The sequence below is a fragment of the Mixophyes fleayi genome, chromosome 10, assembly GCF_038048845.1.
Source record: "Mixophyes fleayi isolate aMixFle1 chromosome 10, aMixFle1.hap1, whole genome shotgun sequence".
In the NCBI taxonomy this organism is placed as follows: Eukaryota; Metazoa; Chordata; class Amphibia; order Anura; family Limnodynastidae; genus Mixophyes; species Mixophyes fleayi.
The window spans coordinates 68134164-68154368 of record NC_134411.1 but is presented as its reverse complement, the minus strand read 5'-3'; the positions used below and the strand labels follow the sequence as shown (position 1 = coordinate 68154368).

Sequence of the window (20205 nt, the reverse complement as noted above, 5' to 3'; positions counted from 1 at the left end):
AATGTGGTATCAGGTTGGATTTTTGATGAGTAAGTAAGTGTTCACCTGGTAGTGTGCTGGATGGACCATCTAGGTCAGGGGTGCCAACCGGTGGCTCTCGAGCCGCTTGAGGTTCCTTGAATCTGGAATTGAGGCTCCTGACAGGCTGCTGCTCACAGTGCTCTGGGTGCCGACAGCCGCAAAGAAGTGAATTTTTGACAGCCGACAGCTTAGTGAACTTCAGAACGTGACATCCCTGCATAATGCAGGGAGGTCACGTTACTGCAGGAATCCAAACAGGGAAGGAGGAAGAGAGCTGTAGTGTGCTCTCACTACTTCCTCTGCTCGGGATCCAGCATCTGTGTGAAAAATGTGACAGGTAAGTAAGGGGCATGTGAGAGGCTGAAAAGCATGTAAAGAAATCTGAATGCATTTTGGGAGATCTTTTGGAATGTGTGGAGGTTTGATTGGCATGTGTGAAGAATGGGGCAGGGGCGCACCCAGGGGGGGTTTCCTAGTCCCCAGAAACCCCTGTCCTACCTGGGATGCTGTATGATTACAGTGGCTGGCCCCTCTCCCGGGACCAGCCACTACTACTTGTAGCTTGGGAGGATCGTCTCCCAGTCAGTCCCCTGCTGTGTGAGCACAGCTTTCTGCAGGTAGTTTGGCCCCGCCCCTTCCTCCCACACAGCCAGCATAGGTGTAATGCAGGGGGCAGCAGAAGAAGGTAAGAATGTGTGAGTGTGTCTGTGTATATGGCAGTTTACATATCTGTGTGTTTGATCCTGTTTGTGTTTGTGTATGTGTGTCAGTCTGTGTCTGTCTGTTTATATGACAGCTTACATGTCTGTGTTTGATCCTGTCTGTGTTTATCTGTGCTTATCTGTGTATATGACAGTTTACATGTCTGTGTGTTTGATCCTGTGTTTGTTTGTGTATGTGTGTGTCTGTGATTATCTGTTTATATGACAGTTTACATGTCTGTGTGTTTGATCCTGTGTGTGTTTGTGTATGCGTGTGTCTGTGCTTAACTGTGTATGTGGCAGTTTACATGTCTACGTATTTGTGTATATGTGAGTCTGTGCTTGTCTGTGTATGGGACAATTTACATGTCTGTGTGTTTGACACGATGTGTGTTTGTAGCTACGCCCCTACACATGCTGGTCACGCCCACTGGTATCGTGGCGTGGAAACCCCCCTCATCGAATCCTGCATTTGCCCCTGTGGGGGTAGATCTCCTGGCATGTAGGGATGCATATTTGTATGTATGGGGCATGTGATAAGCCTGATGGGCATGTAAGGTGCATTTGTGGAAGTCTGATGGCATTAAGAGACATGTGGTGAGATCTGGTGGCATGTGGGGAGGCTAATAGGTATGTAAGGGGCATGTGGGGAGGTCTGATGGCATGTATGAGGAATGTGGTGAGTTCTGGTTGTATGTGGTGAGGCTGATTGGCATATAAAGGTCATGTGGTGAGGTCTGATGGTATGTAAGGGACATTTGGGGAGGTCTGATGGTATGTAAGATGCATTTAGGGAGGTCTGATGGCATGTATGGGGTATGTGTGGAGGTATGATGGCATGTACAGGGCATGTGTGGAGATATGATGGCATGTACGTGAAATGTGGATAGATCTAATTGCATGTGGATAGATCTGATGTGCATGTTCACCATTTACGACTTTTTTTTTATCCCCACTTCAACAGTTCCCTCCACAGTGACTGTTGAAACAGACCAGCGTGAGCTACTTAGAAGAGTCTGTAAGTAAATCTTATACCCCTCCTCCACTGGACACAGCAGCAAGGTAAGATATGTGCAGTGCAGACCTGTGCTGATTTTATAATTTTTCTGAATATTTTGGCAATGTTAGATATTTTCTTTTTCACTTAGCTAGTATTGTAAATTGTTATATTTTCAGTATATGTGTGTGCGACATGTATTTGTGTGTTTATACTGGGTATATGTATTTGCACATATATATAAAAGGTAAATTCGGCTGTTTGCGGTAGCTATAGATATTTTTTGGCTCTATGTCTCCGACTGGTTGGCAGCCCCTGATCTATGCGCATTGGTGCAAACCAAGGTTTTTTGCAGTGCAAAACCAGTGTGCATTTTAAATGAGGTCCTCAAAATACTTTTTTTCTAATAATTCTGTCAAGTCGACCTGGGTCCGGCATGCTTCCTCCATTTTAGATTATTGTTATTAATTTTTATTTATAGGGCACCACAAAATGTCTGCAGTGCCATACAGCGTACAAACAATAAGACAATACAAGGTAGAACAGTACGGTACAATAAACAAGTAACACTATAACTCAGGTAGCTCAAAGGCTGAAAGGATAAGGGATATTCGACTTAAGCTGTAAACCTGTGCCCAAGAGGATGGGCGCCGCTAATGGGTAACAGCGACTGAAAAGGTGCAGAGTAAAGCAAGAGTGGAATCAGTGGACAGATATTCCAAGAAGGAGGTGGGCAGAGTAGCTGGAGAGCAAAGTTAAAAGTGGTGGAAACAGGAGAAGAGAGGGCCCTGCTCAGAGGAGCTTACAATATAAAGATAGAGGAAGAAATACCAAAGACACAGTGGGTAAAATAAGGACAGGGTGGCAATGAATGAGAAAGAGGGAGAAGGGATGAGAGGGAGACTTAGATGACAAGGTGGGTAGTTAAGCAGATGACTAATAGGCTTTTAAGAATTGGTGTGTTTTTAATGCCTATTTGAATTTGTACAGATTCAGGATATTCTGATAGAACAAGGGAGATCATTCCATAGGAGGCAGCGCGGGAGAAGTCTTGAATACATGATTAAGATTAGGTTTTCAGAGAGGAGAAGACGCGACAATCGTTAGCCGATCGCAGTAGGTGGGATGGAATGTAAATAGACATTTAGGTTGGAAATAGGGAGCAGTGGAGTTGGTGAGGGCCTTGTATGTGAGAGTGAGGAGCTTGAAAAGGATTCTGTAGGGAAAGGGGAACCAATGTAGGGCTTCTATAGACGGGGGGAGGATCTCAGCTTTCCAAAGTTAAGTGTGCTTTTCCCAGCTGCAGCCACACTTCCCAAAGTGCTGCAACTCCAATAATTTATAATCTGCTTCATTAACTAACCCAGTTAGAAAAGGCTGAACTATTTAATCCAGCTCTGTGCACAGCATGATACCAGAGTATAAGTTATTTTGCTCTGTATTAATAGCACTCTCTGTATTAATGTATTGTGGATTTTCTGTGTACTAGTTCTCTCTGTACACTTAATCTATTTATTCTTATTTAAGAATGTATATTAAGTAGGTTTTTCAAATTGAAGTTTGCTTGTCCTCTGTCCTGAACCTGTTTGTGACCATGACATAATTTTGACCACTCTTTTGCCTGCTGTTTTTATATCTGCATACCTCCCATTTATTAACGAGTTGGCTTGTCCTGATATTTCTTATTGACTAACATCCAGACATATAAGATAATCAATCCTGTTAATTAGTGTACAGGCACTCAAATTAGAACAATTTAAGCAAATATACAAACTGAAATTTAAATAATCTCATGTCAATAGCAGCTCCTCACAGTGAAGAACCACAACCAGTTGTAGACCAAACTAAACATTTGTTTAAGAAAACAGGAGAGAACTCTTAGTATAGTGGTACACTAAACAGAATTCACATAGTAATCTGCCTACTTAAAATTAATAAAAGTTGTTTCTTAGTGTTCTAAAATGGCAGAAAATGCAAAAAAGGGGGCCATCCTAATGTAGTAATATTTTTATTTTAACAATGGTATAAAATAGTCTTATAAAAGTGAAAATAATAGAGGCTTATCTATAATGTCCCAATGAATACAGTATGTCCTCCCTCACCAGCTGTTTTTAAGATCATGATACATCTATCTTCCAATTTTGCTAGAATTCCCATCCCAGGTATACAGAGATATATTTTAAATATAATACCATTGCAGATAATGGCCTTGAGTTTTAAAGGAGAGCAAGGCAAAAAAGGAGTGAATTTAATCCTGGATAAACCATGCTACAAAGCAAGGGGTGCAAATTAGTTTAATATTTTTACACATTAAGAAAATACTGGAGTTTTTGTCACGTAGCACACAGATAATTGCTAACTTTATTTTTGCCCTGGAATTTAAAGTTGATCTAGAACATGGCCTACCCTAACTATAAATCTGTCCCCACATTTTAATTTTAACTTGGTGCAAAGTTAACCATTTTTTTTGCTTCGCTGTCTTTTATGACTCAGGCATAATGAGTGTAAATAAGTCCAAGGATACTTGTTGTATCAGTGTCTAAAGTAAATGTCCTTCCCAACATTCGTTCTGAAGCTCTTTGAATATAAATAATACCACCAAGATATTATTGCTCAAATATTCACCAGAAAAAGAGAATTTGCATGACCACAAGCCCAAGCATTGTTTTTTTAATTATAAATTGGCCAAAAGATTGTCTATGAAAATGATGCCCTCTTATTTTGTAGAATCTGTGGCATTGTACAAGTTAATATAAAGTACTGAGCATGAATTTACCATTTCCACGTGTAATTACTTTTCCAGCAAGGCCTACTATGTCCATTATGCTCAATCACAGCACTTAGCTACGTTATATAGAAAGTGTGCTTTCATTAACCTGTTGTCACATACAGATTGATACTTAGTTATGTTATACTACATTAGCCCAACAATGTATTAGCTTTTAGAGACAGTAATAACAAACTAACTAACATTCTATTTAGGATAGTTATTTATGAAAATATTTACTAAGCTTTATTTACATTAGAATAATATGTCTGAGAAAAAACTGAAATGAGAGACTTCAGGAAAAATAATAATTTTATGTACATTTCACCATGAATATTTGAAGCAGTAGAGAGAACACTATTTCCAAAAATAACAACTTGCTGCACTAGCAATGTCGGAAACATTACAGACCACAGTACCTCAAACTCGAGGTCTCAAATGACAAGAACGATAACTATTGTCTTCACACGACACTCCCTTCTCCAACATGAGCAATGTTAGAGGCTATAATGAAGTAGCCACTCAGAGGGGCTTTCTCATACTCCAGCCAATCTCATTGAAGACACTCTTATTTCTTTCTTGTGGACAGACTACCAGCCTATCATTCAAAGTATGGCTCTGCTAGAAAAAAAGAAGATGGAGAAGAAGAATACAGATGAAAAGAAGAAGTAAGACTGAGATACCATTGGATTTTGATATGCAAAAAAAAGGAATATAACAAAGTGGTTGGGTGAGTCTTTATTTAAAATAAATAAATTTTATACTGTGTGTTAATTTCATTGTGTTTTACCTTGGGACACTACAGGTCCCAGTGGACCCTGGTTACAAGGGTAGTCTGTTGTTTGTAGTTCTACAAGTGTCAATGTGCTCTTGTAGACAAAGATATGCTGGCTCTTTGTTGTTCTACAAATGCCAGCACACCCAAACATTTATTGACTGCAGAAGGAGTATCTTGATGTGGCCACATTATAATAATATAAAACAAGGGTCCTGTGCTGAGCTATTGTCAGAGCTGTAGACTAGTAAAAGCAGCTGTATTGAATAACAGGTTTATGCCAAACCCTAAAATAGAAACATAGGTAGAAAAAACCTAAAAGCGCTAATTTAAATAAATAAAATGATGTTACTATATCACTATGGCAGAATAACACAATACAAACTGGAAATGGTAAATCCAATTATTTAATACATAAATACATATATCACTCGAGTGGAAGGAATAGATATAATACAAAGAAAGACCAGTCTATATAGAGGGTGAAAAGCTAAAAAATAGTCCCTTAGTTAATTGAATCCAAAAAACGTATAAAATCCAATGAAGGATAATTGCCCACTTGGCACTATTGTATACTCTATGTAGATGGATGTAATAAAACTGTAGAGAAATATAAATTGATTGCGATGATTTAGAAAGGTACAGTGGATGGTGGCATTGACGATCGGAATACTGTATCCAAAATCAGTCACAAGTATCAAATCTATTGCTGTATAATACAGCTTAACAATCTTCACTGAATGAGGAGGCAACTGGCAACATTGCCAAGTAATAGACAGCCTTTTGAAATTGATATGGTTGTAGTCATATGCCTTAGGTTTCAGAGCAGGATATAAAAACGGTTCTTACCATATTGTGGTAAACACTTCCAATGGAATATATAGTAGCGTGGATAATCTCTCTGTGTTGGGGCTCGTCCGACTCAGCTTTCCACCCGTAATTCAGGGTGACCATCAGCGCTATTATTCGCCCCTACAATAAATCTTCATATGAAGTATTAGAAACAATGGTTAAAGTACTTGTTTGAGAGTGATGAAGGTAGAATCCAAAAGTCTGTATCTGGCTACTGCAGAAAACCAGATAAAATCTCTGCAGAGATGTTTAAATAGTATTCTGACATCAGATGAAAATCTCTTCTCACTTCTCACGGTCTGACTCGTTTCGTTCAGCTCCGCTGAACTTTCTCAAAGACAAGGTAGGTATGCGTTATAGTGCTGTTCTTTAAATAGTCATATGATCTGTTCTTAATTAATTCCAACTGATTGTGCCCAAGGGGAGTGCACTTCAAAGTCAAAACTATAGTGATTTGGAGGATTAATTTAAGAGAGAATACATAACATTGTAAATGGAACTAGCTCAATTAAAAGGCAAAATAATACGAGAGAGAAGAGGATATCGTATCCCAATAGAAAACAATATATCTAATAATAAGGAGGAAAAAAGTGAAAAAGGAAAAGAAACAAAAGTAAAAAAAGAGGGGACAAAAAGAAAATACAGATCTATCAGTATCACTGCTCTATAGACCAAAAATATAAGTTATAACTCCAGAAATTCAAGAGATTAATTTAGGCCCTCTGGGATAAATATATGTAACTGAAAAATCCAAAACATTTTGACATTACATACCCGACAAAACCTATCCCCTCCTTTCGGTGTGCTTTCAATATTCTCATTCCTATTATAATTGTAAACCTGTAATCTCCATGTTATGTAAATGTGAAAAATGTCTTGAATTATTATGGGTCTGTAGTCCTAATGAAATATTACAATTATGTTCCCTAAAGCGTGTCTTCAAACTCCTAGTGGTCCTGCCCACATACTGCAGTCCACACTGGCACTGCAGCATGTAGACAACAAACTGGGAATCACAATTAATAAATTGGTTGATACAATACCGCTTCGTGGATACTGTTGAGGTAATTTCTTTGGTTCTATTTACCATAAAGGTATAGGTCACAAATATGTTTCTATTACATCTATAGCAACCCAAAGGTTTAGGTGATAGCCAACTTTTAGAATCTGAAACCTGTTTTTTTTTCTATTTAAAAAAAACTTGAAGCTAGTATATTCTTAAGGTTCCTATTTTTACAAAATACATTTTTTGGTTTCTCTCTCAAAAGGGACTCTAGGATATAATCTTGTTTTTAGTATTTCATAATTAAAATTAATATTTTTTCTTATTTGAACTGATTTTGTATTAAATTTAGATATAAACAAGGCGACGTCCGCTTCATTAAAAGAGGTATGGTGAGAATTTTTGATATCTGGTTTACATAGAAGTAACTTAGTCCTATCTAATTGAAGAGCTTCTCTCCTTGCTTCTTCCAAAAGAGTACTCGGATAGCCCCTTTGATAGAATTATTGATACATACTAGAGTAGCTTGTACCTGATAATCCTCTAACCTAGTGCAATTTCTTCTCAAGCAATTCAGTTGGCTTCTTGGTATATTTCTAATCCAAGGCCTATGGTGGCTACATGAATAATGAATAAAATTGTTAGCGTTCACTGGTTTGTTCATTTTTTTTTATATATAAGCTTATCACCTTGGACAGAGCAGGAAACATGAAGAAAATTGACATGATCGGAATCAAACGTTTGAGTGAAAGACAAACTGAATGAGTTGGTATTGAGAAAGGCCACAAACTCAGGTGCCAAATTCAGACCACCCTTCCAAATAATAAAGAGGTTGTCTATGTAATGGCCATAGTACACCAGATTTGCCCCATAAGGGCCATTTCAGATAAGTTCTTCTTATAAATTGCCCATGTAAAGATAGCCAAAACTCATAGCAAATTTGGTGCCCATGGCCATGCCCAAGATCTGCAAATAATAAGAACAATCAAACAAAAAATAATTGTAAGGATAAACAAAATTGAATATAAAATAAATTCACAATGAGATGCTGAAAGAATATCGTTGCCTAATAAGTTTTCACGTACTGCTTGTACCCCTTGTAAATGTGGTATGAGCGTGTAAAAGGCTTTTACATCCAACGTGAGAAAAGCATATTCTGACTCTCACACAACAGTATCCAGATAAGCTAACATTGAAATAGTGTCTCTAATATATGACCTCAAATTAACTACATGACATTGCAAAAAATGATCCATATAGAAAAAAAGATTTGAAGCAAGAGAACCAGTTCCTGAGATAATTGGTCTAGCTGGGGAATTGATAATTGATTTATGGGTTTTTGGCAAAAAGTAAAAGACAGGTGTGAAAGGATGCTCCAAAAACAAAAAAATCATACGCCTCTTTAGAGATGACTCCTACATCCAGGGCCACTTGTAAATGTTTTTTTCAGCATACTCTGATACTCAGTTGTAGGATCCTTATTCAAAACTCTATAAAATAATGGATCTTCTACCTGCCTCAAAGATTCTTCAATATAATAAGCAGTAGGCATAATCACCACACCCCCACCTTTATCTGCTGATTTGATAGTAATAGAATGTGACTTTTGTAATTATTTGAGGGCTAGTCTTTCACCTCTGGATATATTGCTTTCTCCTAAACCCTTTTTATTGTGGGAATCACAGATTTTATTAAAACCATCTAATGTTTTTTTATAATAAAAAATTAATTGCTCTACTCTTTTGATTAATAGGAAAAAAGTTAGATTTTTTTCTTAATGAAAGATCTATCAGGACCTTGATAGAAAAATGGGTCCTGATTAATGTCAAATATTGGAAGTGTGGCCTTTTTAGTGATTCCCACATTATTTTCTTCCCACAATGTTTCAAGAATACGTAAACTAGATGCATCCTCTTCATCCAAAACAATGGGCATGGTAATTTCAGTGTTATGTCTAAGCTTCTTTTGGGCAAAATATCTTTTATGGCATAGGGTCCTCACAAATCGATTGAGCTCTGAAAAAAGATCAAACAGATTGGGACCTGTACTTGGAGTGAAGTGTAAACCTTTTGTTAATAATTTAATTTGATGTTGGGTACGTTTTTGATCTGAAAGATTAAAAATAGACCTTGAGTTAAGCAATGGGTATATCTTTTTTTTGGAGTTCCTCACTCCTCTTTTTCCTCAAACTCTTTGTGTCTTTTTGGGGATCCTGAATACAGCTCTTGAAAACGAAAAAGACTGTTCCTTCCCCCTAAAATATGATATTCCTCTCTGTCGTTCTTAAAATTGTGGTCGCCCCTAGAATGCCTGTCTAACAGATAGAATTTGTGGGGGGTTTTCTGGTGCAGACCACCCTCTCTGTAGGAGGTCATATCCATTTTATTTAATGTTCTGTGTGAAATTGGCTGTTTATCTAATTTTTGAGACTGAAATGAGTCCTGTTTTGACCTAGTTCTAGTAGGTGGCCTATATCTATCTTGCGGTATATTTCTATGATAATTGTCTTTTTTGTAGCTTCTGTTTTTCCCTGAATCATAATCCATTGTGTCTCTCAGAAATTTTCTTTCTTTTGTAGCTGCAAGGTCTTTTTCATATTCCTCCACCCGCTTATTAATATTGGTATCCTTCACAATAACTTCCTGACAGTCTTTAAATTGAGAGAGGGAGAGTTTAGTCTCCTCTATTTCTTTGGTTACTTCTTTTATCTTATTCTCTCAATATGTGATTAGTAGCTTCATTAATGACATTGAACAAGTGTCACGAATTCTCTCCCACTCTTTTGTAATACACTGTCATCTTTTATTGCTAATTGTCTTAAAGATCCTTAACCATCTCGGAATTTTATATAGTTTTGGAATGAGACACTGTTCCATAAATGCCCAATTTCCTCCTTTAACAGGTTTTCTAATTTAACAAAGCCTTTGTGCAATTCAAAATTATTTTCATTAATATTTATAGTTGTTGGGCAATTAAGGTGAGACAAATATTTGTCTCTCCTCACTTTTCTTTCTTTAAAGCAAATAAATTCTGACATAGTTTATAACTAAAACTTAATATTCTAACACAATACTGCTCACAGCGGCACGGACACGGCAACAAAAAGATTATACAAATATAAAACAAAGGTCCTGCGCTGAGCTATTGGTAGAGCTGTAGACTAGTAAAAGCAGCTGTATGGAATAAGGGGTTAATTCCAAACCCTAAAATAGAAACATAGGCAGAAAAAAACCTAACAGTTCAAATTTAAATCAATAAAATCTCCCAAAGGGGCTATCCGAGTACTATTTTGGAAGGAGCAAGAAGAGAAGCTCTTCAATTAGATAGGACTAAGTTACTTCAATGTAAACCAGATATCTCACCGTACCCCTTGTTTATATCTAAATCTAATACAAAATCAGTTAAAATAAGAAAAAATATTTATTGTAATTATGAAATACTGAAACAAGATAATACCCTAGAGTCCCTTTTGTGAAAGAAACCAAAAAATGTATTTTGTAAAAATAGGAACCTTAAGAATATACTAGCTTCAAGTTTTTTTTAAACAGGAAAAAACCCAGGGTTCAGATTCTAAAAGTTGGTTAACACTTAAAAACCTTTGGGCTGCTATAGATGGAATAGAAACATATGTGTGACCTGTACCTTTATGGTAAATAGAACCAAAGAAATTACCTCAACAGTATCCAAGAAGCGGTATTGTATCAACCAATGTATTAATTGTGAGTCCAGGTTTGTTGTCGACATGTTAAACCGTAAGGTTTTTTGTCTAAAGAATTTCATAGTTTTTTATAGAATTAAAATGTTTCTGAAATCAAATTCAGAAACATGAAGACAAAAATTTGACGGCAGATAAGAACCACTTGGCTCATCTACTTTCCACTATTATTTTTAATCCATAATAAGCAAGTGTGTTTAAGTTGCTCTATTATATTAACCTCTACCATCTCTGTTGGATACCTATCCCACCTATTCACTACTGCTTTGGCATATATATATGTGTGTGTGTGTTATATTATATTATATTATAGATTTGCTCTTGATGAAGTCTTTGTGAACAGAGACGAAACGCATTGAGATGCCTATGGACACTATTCTTTGGCTATACAGATAAGCGTTTTATATATTTTAACCTTGTGAGTGCATTTTGTGCATTGCTTGTTTAATAAATCCTTGTACATTACATACTACACCATATTCTCCTTTTATTCCTTCCTACCACCATTATGGAAGTGATGATTTAAGGGGAGGCCTCTTCATTTTGAGAAGGCACTCAGGATGTTTTATTGATATGCTGGTGATGATTTTCAATCTGGTACACATATTCTTTATCTGAGTGTTGGGGAAATATGATATGACATCCCCTTTTTTCCCTTCAAAGATTGCACTATGGTATCACTGCACCGTTGATCTCATTAAGTGGTGATTGCATGTGGAAGGATTGCTGTGTGTATCACTGGGTAATATCTATCCCCACGAAGTGTATCAAATGTGGTATTAAATTATACACTATCACCGGTTTTCTCCACATTATTTTATATATATGCAGTGAGATCATTAAGGTGAGGATCCATCATACAAAAAAGACTATTGACAAGTCTCTTCCGGTACGCATATTATTTTACCATAAGCTTCAGTACACCTTTAATACTACACTATGAGGCATCATGCTTTTGCTTTATTTTAGAAAGAATATATATATATATAGGAATTCAGCATTGAGGTAAATGTTGCTTTCCACTTCTTTTAGTCACCTTCCATCTCTGGTCTCTTAGCTCACCAATTCATAACTTTCCCAAAAAGCGTTAGATCACCATTCATACCCTCTCCTTACATGGATCAGCTTGTTCTTGATCTATCAATGCTGTACAGCTTTAGAATGTACCGTCTGTAATGTACACCCTGTCAAAAGATTTTTATGTAAATTTACTTTTTCACCTACATTCCATTGTATTAATATTAGTTTTACAATAAAACCAGAGCTGACCCAACATATCGTCTGATCACATCATGGGGCACCTGATTAAATTGGAAACAAGCTCATTAATATCTTTGTCCTGGAATGCCAGCTCATGCAACCTCTTCTATCCATCTCACTATGTTTCAGGATTCAGTGCAGGGATGAAGGCACTATTTATCACAGTCCCATCAGTGAAAGATGATCTGGTATAAAAAAAAAATGAATTAGCTGCAGTGTGTTTCACTGCCAAACTATCCTCTACTCTAGTGAGGAGCTCTTAGTCGTGTGATTAGGAAAAAATGAAGGTCTCATCTTACAAGATTAACTTCTGCACTGAACTAGGCTGCTCTCTGAAACAGTAAGACTGAGAGCTGTTGCTTTTTGCGCAATGCTGACCATCTCATCTCTCTACTGCTGCCAGGCGGCCACTTTACCACGCCCCAATTAAGTACAGAGACTGTACCATGAAATCATGAGTCATTCTGTGGGGGATAATCAATTTCTGTGTTGATCATGAAGAAGTGTGATGCAATTAGGGATGGCTTGCAATCATTTTGGAGAGGATACATTTGTTTGGGTGGCAAAGAAGGGAGATCAACCTTGATCTAAGGAAAACTAAAATTGAAGAGTTATCATGATTTTTGGGAGAATAAAATCATGAGGATCATCAGGATTTTTCCGGTGGCAAAAGAGGGGAGATCATCCTTGGTCTAAGGAAAACTAAAATTGAAGAGTTATCATGATCTTTGGGAGAATTAAATCATCAGAATCAGAAGGGATCAAATCCAGGTGGACAGAAATAACCAAATAATCTCTAGAAGTTTTAATTCAAACTTACTGAGAACCTTGCATTCACTTATAAAATGGATAAAAGGACGATTATTTGTACTTTCTGTTGGAGGTAGGACAAAATATTTATAAGTGTCTTTTTTAAGAAAGAAAGTTGATGTTTTGTTTTATTTTAAAGTATCCCAAAATGGAAAATAATATTCTTTATTCACAGCTTGTCTGGTGTAGGCAGAATACTAGTTGTAAGAACAACTTTTTCATAACAATCCACCTTTTGATACAAAGATGTAACTGAAGACCCAGAGTATATCGGTAATGGTCAGCAGAGGTCATCTCTCCTCCTGTCTTCACCACTTTTAACTCTGCTCTCCAGCTACCTTGCCCTCCTCCTCCCCGTTCCCTCTTGCTCCCTCCTCTCCTCTCTGGGGGTTTCCCTGCCCTCCGTGCCCTCTTGGGCTCCGCCGTATGCGGGACCTTCCCCTCTCCCCTCCCCCGCCCCTCTAGCTGTGCTTTGAGATCTCGGAGTTACTGTGCATTTTGTTTACTGTATCGTGCTGTCTCACCTTTTAATTGTACTTTGTTTGTCCCTGTACGGCGCTACGGATACCTAGTGGCGCCCTATAAATAAAAATTAATAATAATAATAAATAATGATGCCTTGGAGCAAACTTCTATTCGAGATCGGCCATCCCTTTAAGCTAAAAAATTGTAAAGTGTACACCAAAGTACACAATGAAAAAATTCCATTAAGGACATGTTATAAACCATTTGTCACTGAATATAGTTGTTCCCACAATAAGATAGAAACCATATTTGAATAATCTGTTGAAAAGTGTGCTAACAGTCCTGATTCAGGTGGGAACTGTCCTGCACAGTGAGGACTATACGGACAGTCAGGGGGTTATTCCTGCTTTATGATCTCCCAATCCACCACTGCCAGTAGCAATTACCGTGCTGCATTGCTTGTAGATAAGAGATCAGATTACTGCACTGCATTTTAGGCTGCTGCACCATGGTATGGGCAGTTTGTGCAGAGCGCTGGTGACATCACCAGTGTTCTTCCCACATGGAGCAGCAAAATGTGAGAGCTACTGTGAAGAAAAGCACCCTCTTCCAACAAACACTGCAGTGGGTTGGAACTTGTTTGGGGGAAGGTATTGGTCCACTCATCGCATATATCTCCCCACCATTCTCCCCTTGAGACATATGAGAGGGAGACAAAGCTTTGTCTGAAACCTGAAAATTTATGTCCTGTCTGAAGTGGTTTTTTGTTTTTTTTAAATCAGGTCAATATTTAATTGGTTTTCAAAACAAAGAAGTACAACAAATACAAAAACAACATCATATGATGTTAATTCAGCTATATTGAATTCATTCGGACTTTGCATCTATATTGTGTGTTGCATTTAGTCTATACATGCTGTTTGGTCAAGTGCATTTCCCATCTAACATCCATTTAATTTATTGCTCATTCAACATTTTCATTTTGTTGTCATATAATAAATGTATTTACTGTATTTTTACCTCACGGATTTATTATTGGGTGTTTAGTGTATCTGGTTTCTAGCCTTGTCATTTGGTTTTTTCTTTCTGTATATTGCCGCTCTCACATAAAATTTACATACATTAAACATTTTTTTGAGGATATCAATGAGCAAAGTACAACACAAGTCTTAGCATTATATATAGACAGTGTAGTGAGACTCCCCACAGAAGCTCACAGAATATGTAAATACTGAATCAGATATACATTAACAGGTATGTTATTTTATAAATATACAGTTTTCATTTAGCTCTTACCGCACGGAACAGAGCAGCCGGAAGACTCCTCTCTCCTCTTCCTCCAATACGAAAAAATCCCTTATAAAGCTATAAATCTGTTGGTCGCACTCGAAAGCTGGAAGAGTATCAACTGGACGATACTTTATTGTATTTTGACTTAACGTTCCTAGATGTGTACATAAATCTTTTGTGTTGTACAATGGCATTGACCAGTGCTCTCCATTTTTTAAAATTTAGCGGATCAGGGGCAAGCCAGGCTCTGGAAATCATTACCTTATCCAGTGTCAAAAGACTGAAGATATTAATGGCTGTTTATTTATCAGTTATGTCCTCTAAATAAATATTGGTTATGTCTTCTAAAGGAATAACATAGAGGCATAATTTAGCACACATAGTGGGGGCCAAGGGAGCCATTTTAGGGACGCAGTCCCAAACCCTTGACCAGAAAATATTAACAACTGGGCATTCCCATAGGAGGTGTCAAAAATCATTCTGCGGGGAGCGACACTTTGGGCACAACGGATCATTCATCCTACCTATTCAGTGCAGACTATTGGGAGTATGATAAACCCTGTGTAATATGAACAGATGTATCTGTTGATAATTTAGACACAAATTGGCACTGCAAAGGTTTTTAAGCATCTGAGACCATTCTTTATCAAGAATTGGGCCAAATCTTCATCCCATTTAGATTTAAGAGTACATAAGGCATCTGGAGCCAGTGAAAAATTGAGGTGTGAGCAAAGGGTAGATATAGTATGTTGTGAGTCCACTCTGCATAGGAGACCTATGAGAGGGGATGACTGGATTAATGGGCAGGAAGAGGAGAACTGGGCATTAAGTGCATAACGTAATTGCAGGTAACAATAAAAGGCCGAGTTGGGAATTCTCCTTTCATGTGATTTGTGTGCGAACGTTTTCAAGCATCCAGACTTATACAGTTGCCCCATGTTCAAAAAACCATACCTATACCATATATTAAATTCTCTCAATTTAATAAGTTTGGGGAGAAAGGGGTTGTGCCATAGAGTAGAGGAAGAATCATGACCCTGGCCTCCCAAGAGCAGATGGGAGAGGCGCCAGATCTCTACTGCTTGCTTAATGATGGGCGCCACCTGACGGGGGCATTTATATGATTTTGTTTGCTCTCCAAGAAACTCCTACAAGTCAACCAGAATTTGAGTTCCCACCCAGCTAATCAAGTGGATCAGTTGCACTGCATAATATTATAGTCAAAGGTTCGGGAGGGCCAGCCCTTCATTGACCTTGGACCTACATAATGTGGATAACCGGATACGGGTTCTGCTGTCTCCCCATATAAACGAGTAGATGAGCCTGTCAATATTCTGGAAAATAGATTTTGGGAGATATACCAGTGAATGTTGGAGAATGTATAAGTATTTCGCATAAATAAATTTATCCTGCCAGTGACAGTGAGGGTAAGATTTTTCCAGGTGTGAGACTTGTTTTTAAAGTATTCCGTGACTGTGTCTGGATTCAGGGAAACAAATTCTGTTGAGATTCTGGATATCCATAACCCAAGATATTTGAAACGAAGGGTCCATTTCAAGGCATGTCTATTAGTTGTATCAGAGGGTATCACACCATGAAGTGGAAAGATGTATGACTTGCCCCAGTTGACCAGTAGCCCAGAAAAAAGGCCAAAGACATTAACCTTCCTTAAAAGGTGATCAAGAGAGGCATTCAAATCTGATAGGAATAGAAACATGTCGTCAGCATAGAGAGCTATTGTGTCCCGAGCTCCTCCCACCCGGAGTCCTACAATATGTGGATGAACTCTAATTAGCAAGAGGCTCTATTGCCAATGCAAATAATGCAGGGGATAGGGGACACCCCTGCCTAGTCCTGCTCCCCAGTCAAAAAGAGGAGGATGTATGACCATTGACCGAGACTCTCGCTGTGGGAGCAGAATAAAGAAGTTGGATCCATTTAATAAATTTATTCCCACCCCAAATTTGTGCAAAACCTCTCACAGGTACGCCCATTCCACTGAGTCGAAGGACTTGGGCGGCATCTAAAGACACCACCACTGCCCCCTCCTCGGCTTTGTGGGGCACCTGTATGTGGGTATAAAGGCTTCTGACATTAGAGATAGTAGACTGGCATAAACCCTGTTTGGTCTGGGTGTACTAGCTCAGATATAACAGAGTTAAGTCTGATAGAGAGAATTTTGGCCAAGATTTCTACAATGGTGCAGAGGAGAGATATGGGCCTGTAGGACTCAGGGCATTAGGGGTCTTTCCCAGGTTTAGGCAAAACCATTATCAGCACCTCAGATATTGAAGGTGGTAAGCTGCCCATGTCAAACAGGTTTTGAAAGGTGAATTTTCTGAATTTTTTATATAGCTCTATGGTGAGACCGTCCACCCCTTGTGCCTTGTGATTAGGAAATGAGCATATGGCCACATCTATTTTGTGTAATGCGAGAGGCGCATTTTAGAGGGACATTGAATCCTGGGAAATTATGGGAGTGTAAGGGTATCCAGATATATGCAAAATTGCACGTATGTGTATTGTGCCTTAAAAACATATACATCTCTGTAGTACTGGTAAAACGTGTTGGCAATTTCACTACCTCTAAAAAGGTTTATGCGCTGGTTATTATATATTGCTTGTATAGTGCTACTAGCCCACTGCTCCATGGCCAGACATGCAAGATAACTTCCGCCCATATCAGCTAATGAGTATTGACAGTTTTGGGAGAAAAGGAGGCAGCTTTTAGATTTATTATATAGGTGGTCCCTCCATTCTAATTGGGCTTTCAGCCACAGGAGTCTGTCTTCCACTGTATGTGATTGTAGATACAAACATTCCAGGTCTCTGCAGTTCTGTTCTAACATTGATTCTGTTTTCCTGTTAAGGTTTTTAGTGTCAGATATTTTTTTAATGAGTGTTCCCCGCAGAAAAGCTCAGCTCCCATCGAGTCCAGCCAGACTGTATTCAGTTCCCAGAACCTCATTCCTCTATCATTGGTCAGATCAATAGTAACTTAAACCGGAGAATGATCCGAAATGCCTCTGGGGAGGTAGTCTATTGAACTAATACATGGTAGTAATGTCAAGAAAGGCAAAATCAAATTTATCCTAGACATGGTGTGATGGGAAGTAGAGTGGCACGAGTATTGCTGCTTGTTGCGGTGCCTAAGTCTCCACATGTCAATGAGGCCCATCTCCCCCAGTCGACGAGAAAAAGGGGTGGGGCCATGAGGAAAGCTATATTGGACTCACGCCATCTATCTAAACTTGTGTTCAGCACATTATTAAAATCTCGCAGACACACCGCCGGGGTAACTGCCTTGCGTAAAATTTTACTGCTGTATGGAGGCAGAATGTATATTGACAGAATATTAAGGGGAGTGAAATTAACAACCACCCTGAGAAACACATGCCTCCCATAGGAGAAAATTTGTACCTGATCTAGGGTAAAAGTTATTGATTTTTTGACTAAAATTGAAAGACTCCTGGAATTAGCCCAGTGTACAGATTGGTACATCCACCCCACCCATTGACGTTTTAGTGCTTGAACTTTGCTGGCATAGAGATGTGTCTTAAATAAGCAGGTAATGTCTGCATTATATTTACGTAGCTGGGTGAGCACTAATGATCGTTTGAGCTTATCATTCAACCCTCTGGTGTTCCATGTGAGCAAGCGGACCCCGCCCCCAGACAAATTACTCACAGCCATGCATATTCATACATCAACATAGAATACCAGAATTGTAGTGGGAGGAAGGACTAATTCGCTGGAGAGAGGAATCCGGCAACCCGTCCAGTGCAAGAGGGACAATATACCTGTAGAAAGAGTGGTACCATGGTGAGACCATAAAAAAACAACAGTACAATACACACAACAAATGAAACTAAGCTGATTACATCCCATTCGCAAATATGTTCTATACAGGAGACTAGAGTGAGAAAACTATGTACCTTTCAACAACAAACCCCGTATATCCCCAAAGAACTAACTAAGGTATACTTCATACCTAAACGAACCTCGTAAACACGAAGAAAACTCCAAGTCTTCGCCGCCATTCCTATAAAATAAAATCATTAGGACAAACTATACATTTGTATGTGAAAGAGTATATGCGTAAACCATTTAAAATTCCCTCACTTGATAAGAACATTAGGGAACATTAATTGCTCTCCTCTGAGGGGGTCTCTCCAGCCATGCCATGGCTTCCTGTGGTGTAGAAAAGAAGTGGTGTCGGCCCTGTGCCTTCACCCGAAGCCTGGCTGGGATCAACATAAAGTATGGCAAGTTTAATTCAACAGTTTTTGTTAGAGATGAGCGCACTCGGATTTATGAAATCCGAGCCCACCCGAACGTTGCCGATCCGAGTCGGATCCGAGACAGATCCGGGTATTGGCGCCAAATTCAAATCTGAAACTGAGGCTCTGACTCATAATCCCGTTGTCGGATCTCGCGATACTCGGATCCTATAAATTCCCCGCTAATCGCCGCCATCTTCACTCGGGCATTGATCAGGGTAGAGGGAGGGTGTGTTAGGTGGTCCTCTGTCCTGCTATATCTCGTGCTGTTCAGTTCAGTGCTGTGCTGTGCTTAGTCCAGTGGTGCTGTGTCCTGTGCTCTGTCCTTCTGAGGTCAGTGGTGCTGCTGGGTCCTGTGCTGTGTCCTGTTCAGTCCAGTGGTGCTGTGTCCTGTGCTCTGTGCTTCTAAGGGCATAGTTATTTCCCCAATAATCCCCTGTGTTTAAAAAAATAAAAAAAAGTTATTTAAAAAAATACCAAAAACTAATTTAATTTTTTTTTAATTACCACAAAATATGCACAACCAATCCTGCAGTATAAGCCCATTGGTACTGCAATATTACCAAGTTCACACATTCAGCAGTAAAAGTCCAGTGGTACTGCAATATTACAAAGTTCACACATTCTGCAGTATCAGTCCAGTTGTGCTGTGTCCTGTGCTCTGTCCTGCTGAGTTCCATAGTGCTGCTGGGTCCTGTGCTGTGTCCTGTTCAGTCCAGTGGTGCTGTGTCCTGTGCTCTGTGCTTCTAAGGGCATAGTTATTTCCCCATTATTCCCAAGTTTTTAAAAAATAAAAAAAAAGTTATAAAAAAAATTAAAATAAAAAATAAAATAAAAAAGTAATTATAACCAAATTTGCAAAACCAATCCAGCAGTATAAGTCCATTGGTACTGCAATATTACCAAGTTCACACATTCTGCAGTATCTTGTGCTACATATAATGGAGACCAAAAATTTGGAGGATAAAGTAGGGAAAGATCAAGACCCACTTCCTCCTAATGCTGAAGCTGCTGCCACTAGTCAGGACATAGACGATGAAATGCCATCAACGTCGTCTTCCAAGCCCGATGCCCAATCTCGTAGTACCGGGCATGTAAAATCTAAAAAGCCCAAGTTAAGAAAAAGTAGCAAAAAGAGAAACTTAAAATCATCTGAGGAGAAACGTAAAGTTGCCAATATGCCATTTACGACACGGAGTGGCAAGGAATGGCTTAGGCCCTGGCCCGTGTTCATGACTAGTGGTTCAGCTTCACCCACGGATCTTATCC

General features: G+C 38.7%; 1 long non-coding RNA gene across 1 annotated transcript; it reads left to right on the top strand.

Annotated features, from left to right (window-relative positions):
- The first annotated feature begins 661 nt into the window (after nt 1–661).
- Nucleotides 662–5203, top strand: LOC142103494 (uncharacterized). The gene is made up of 3 exons (XR_012679376.1): nt 662–706; nt 1687–1784; nt 5076–5203. It is a non-coding gene; the product is annotated as an uncharacterized LOC142103494 (long non-coding RNA).
- Nucleotides 5204–20205: the final 15002 nt, after the last annotated feature.